Consider the following 4,988-nt stretch of genomic DNA (forward strand, 5'->3'; position numbering starts at 1 on the left):
TAAAAACAGGCTGTAGACTCCTTTCCCATTGCCAGTAGACTACGTTGTGCAAACAGCTCTGCTGCACAGGAGCCTGCCTTTAGGTTAGTAAACAATAGAAAGAAGAACGAAGGCCAGTAAAAATGTTATGGTGGTTACTTTTTAAAAAAAAATATTATATGTTGGTTACTTAATTACTCTCCCTTTCAAACTCTGTGCAGTGTAATTTGGATTGTTGTTTGAGTGCTGCTTGGGTGGAGACTGTACTTTTTGGCGGTGTGTCATTAAATCTCGCTGGTAAATGGGCTAACATTAGCATGTTCACCCGGGTGGTGTTTTTCCTCGCTGCCAATCAGACCTTGAGCCAATAAATACCCACGTGACTACTGCAGAGTCATATGACCAGGACGTGAATGCTGATTGTGACCTTTCTTATTACATACACAAGCAGGATGTTTGCAGGTGTCAGTGGGTTTTTTTGTGCAGTGGGAAAGGTGCTTAAGTTGCAAAACATAAAAATGAGATAACAGTAAGGTGCAAACAAGGTGCAATTCAATAAATACAACACATACAATGCCAAAAACAGATTACCAATATGAATGTTAAATATGGTAGGTTGCTTATTTATGAAGTGGGGTGAAGTCTGCTGCTGAGAAGTTGAACAATATGTTGGGTGGGCAGAGACAGAACAAAATCAGACAGCAGCTCTGGTGAGGGGTTGGCACAGGTGAGGTCCTCCCCTTCAGACGTCCTTCAGCTTTTGTTCATATGATGGCTGTAAAGCTACATGGTAACGTTAGCCTTTGTTACTCAACCACAGCATTTTTGGGATTTCCCCCAAACTATTTATCGAAACACAGCATTTTGTTACTATTGATCTTGAAACTTACCAGTCTCTTCTGTCTCGCCACAAATCAAGTTTAGAAGGACATGTGCAGACTGTGACCTTTGGCCTCCATTTGTTCCAGGCCTTCCTCCCAGCACCGTGTCCATTGTGTTGAACCAGCAGAATATTTTTCTGTCCGCCCTGCTGGTGTTATTATGGTCAACAGTTATTTCCTACTTTTGTCGCAGATTTTTTATTTTTCTCCCTGCACTGCACAAATGTACGCAGGATCCCCATCTCCTCCAGCTTGCTTAAAATGCCTGCTGCACCAATTCACCCTGCATGGTCTTCTCACTCCATAAGGCAAGCAGGGCTTGTGTTTCATCTGCAGTCCAAGTGCTTGCCATTCTCTTTTTTCCTTACTTTCTTGAGACACAGTTGAAACTGATAAAGTATCTGCTGTGTCTGACAATAGCAGCAGAGGCTATTTAAACATGTTGTTGAATAATCACTAAAACTTGATGCTGCTTGGCAATAAATAACACATAATGGAAAATAAATCTGAATTTCTGAAGAATCTTTGATGTGATGAAGCCACCAGGTTATATATAATCTTTGTAATGGTCCACAGACACTGACACATTGCATGTGTAACATTAGTGTATTCAAATTAAAATCAAAATACAGATACTTCTTCACCTCAGTATGGTAAATAAAATGTGCACAACATGTTGAATCTTTTTTATCCAGTTACAGTGTATTAACCAGCTCAAACTGCAAACACTGCACCACAAGTGGACAGAGAGGAATGGGGATGAGAGCATGTATTTACAGTTTTTCTCAGTTGCTTTAGTGCATTTCTCTGATCAGAATTAAAATTCTCATAACTGTTAGTTCAGCCTCCACAACATTTAGTCATTTGTGCACATCATAATAGCAGTTTCTCATTCCTTCCAACAAATTGCAAATGCTTTTGAACATGCATCAATTGCTTTCATACAATTCTCTGCTGTGTTATAACATTATCATTTGCTCATGTCATGTCAGTCAAAATGAACTATACTTATGAATGCTGAATAGTCATTTCCTATAAAACTAATCACGTTGTCAATCACGGCCTCACAATGGCTGAGGCTGGTCGAAGGGTGCAGCCAAATGTTGGGAGAACCACTGTAAATTCAATTATTCAAACATTTCGTCGGGAGAACAGGTGAGTATATTGGACAGTAAATCAGCACTAAACAATCTGCACCGCACTACTGTCATTGTGTTATACATGAAACTTACAGTGGGACAAGAACTTGTCACTTTTTACATTTTACATTTAGACTTACAGCTTTACTGCAGCACAGAATTACTGTATTATAGTGTACAGTAGTGTTACAGTAAAGATTTGCCATATTTACAGTATGGAACTGTACTGCAGCATTTTACAAGTGGGAAGCACTGTTATTGTACACTAAAGTATTATGGGTTAATGCAGTGTATCTCATGTTTACTGTACATTACTGTAATTTTACTCTGCACCACATAGGATTGCAAGACAACCTCGCAGAGGTGGAAGAAGGCCCCTTTTTACTCCAGAACAAGAGGAAGCTGTTTGTGCAATGGTAATTGCAAACAATGCCATAAGGTTGAGAGAGATACAAAGCGCTGTTACAAAGGATGACAATATCTTTGGGAATATTGAATCTGTTTCAATCGCCACGATTGACCGAGTGCTCAGGAGAAATGAAATGCGCATAAAACAATTGTACAATGTGCCATTTGAACGGAACAGCGTCAGAGTGAAGGAGATCCGTCACCAGTATGTACAGGTAAAACATGTATGTGTTCTATGCATACTCTGATGTTCAGTGCTGTAAACTGTTTACTTTGTGTAGTGCCATGCAGTACACTTACATGACAGTTTTGTGTATGCACATACTGTACAATATGTTGTCCAAAATGCATTATGTTACACAGTAAAAGTTGTTATAGTTTTTTTCTCTCTCTCGCTTCTGGGATAAAGCGTGTACTGGAGCTGGAGGCCAGGGAACCGCTGTACACATTCATATACCTTGATGAGGCAGGTTTCAATCTGGCAAAAGGTAGAAAGCGTGGAAGAAATCGCACTGGACAGAGAGCAACTATTGATGTCCCAGGCCAGCGAGGAGGGAATATTACAATGTATGCAGGCATCTCAGAAAACGGCGTCCTCACCCATATCCCCCCATCTTGGTCCATACAACACACAACATCTGCTGACGTTTTTAGACACTCTTTTCTGAATAAGTGTGGTGTTGTTTGTGATAATGTGGGTTTTCACCACTCAGATCTGGTCAGACAGTGGTTTGTGGCACATGACAGGATGCTGGTGGAATATCTCTCTCCCTACTCCCCATTCCTGAATCCGATAGTGGAGTTTTTCTCTGCCTGGAGGTGGAAGGTATATGACCGGCATCCACATGCCCAAATGGCCCTGCTAGCGGCCATGGATGCAGCATGTGAAGACATCACAGCAGAGTCCCGCAGAGAGTGGATTCGCCACTCCAGGAGATACTTTCCTCACTGCATTGCAAGAGATGATATTTGGTGTAATATAGACGAGAATATGTGGCCAGACAGACAGGAACGTCTGGATGTGTGTGAATGATACTGTGTATGTTGTATGTTCCAATATGTACTACAATATTGTTTACAGTTGTGCATTTGTGCAGTTATGCACAGCTCTACCCAAAGGGTGTTTCTTATGTTTGTTGTCAATAAGTAAGTGTGTATTTTACTTTTGCACAATGCTGTGAACAAATGAGAATTGCAGTAAAAATGTGAAACATACATATTCAGTGTCTTGTACTCTGTTACCTCACTAAATACAGTAATGTGTTACTTTACTGTAGTTTTCAAATGGCTGTGCAAATAGTGTATAGTGCTGTCTTGAGTATTTTCAGGTAGTGTCACCAAGATCTGACTTTTTTACATTGGAAAACACTTACAGAGTAAACTGTCATAATGAAAACATGACAAAGCCATTTGACTCTTGTTCATAAACAATGGTGTCAGGACTTTTCATTTTGATGACACTGACACTTTCATTGACATGAATACTTGCTTTTGAGGAATGTACTATCCATTTTGAGCAAGTGACACAGTTTTGCAGGTTATCAACTAGGTTTTGCAGTTTGCACTAATTGTTTTGAGAAATGCACTAACTCTTGTGCAAATGTTAATAGTGATTTGAGAAATGCACCAAAGCAATTGAGAAAAACTGTAACATATAATCACACACAGTACATGGCCCTCTGTATGGGGAAGCTGTCCAGGGTGCTTGTGCACACAGACAGGAGGCATTTTTGCTACCATAAATGTATTCATTTATTTCTATTATTAAACACATTTCTGTTCTGTTACACAGCCTGTGTAACAGGGAGAGAAAACAATCAAAACTATAGCCTACCTTTCCAGATCAGTGTCTCTTGAATTGTATTGTTTTGCACTGCTGCCCACACTGTATGGCCCAGGGTAGAAGTAGTGTGCATTCAAGTGTGCACAGAGACACAACAGATGCTACTTATTTTACATTGTTGTTGTCTTGATGTGTGTTACACAACAATTTTGTTGCATATACGTTTTTTTGCCTTGCAAACGCTAATTATCTGTACTTGCACCTTAGAAGTGGCCCCCGCATTTTCGTTGTCTACATAGCATCATTTTGTTCCTGTGCAAGGCAATAAAGCTATTCTAGGTTTAGAATTTTTTTGTTTTTTTTTTAAATCTAATGATGGTAACTATTATTATTACAAAATGATAATGTTTGACACTTATTGAAATATAACAATATTCAGGAAAACAGTGTATTAAAAAAATAAAAACACTTATTACTTTATATTTAATTATTTCTATTTTTACATGTCTCTTATAATCGACCTGTTATGTAGATGAACCGTGTGTTGGGAGTAGAGGAGTGAGCTCTTGAGTGAGAAGTGAGGTGGCTCTTAAAAGAGCCGTTGTGGTTTGTGGAGCAGCAGCAGAGAGTTTAAGCTCTCTCTCCGCGGATGCGACGGGCCAGCTGGATGTCTTTGGGCATGATGGTGACTCTCTTGGCGTGGATGGCGCACAGGTTGGTGTCCTCAAACAGGCCCACCAGGTAAGCCTCACTGGACTCCTGCAGAGCCATGACAGCGGAGCTCTGGAAGCGCAGGTC

This window comes from Epinephelus moara, chromosome 19 (genome assembly GCF_006386435.1).
Source record: "Epinephelus moara isolate mb chromosome 19, YSFRI_EMoa_1.0, whole genome shotgun sequence".
NCBI lineage: Eukaryota > Metazoa > Chordata > Actinopteri > Perciformes > Serranidae > Epinephelus > Epinephelus moara.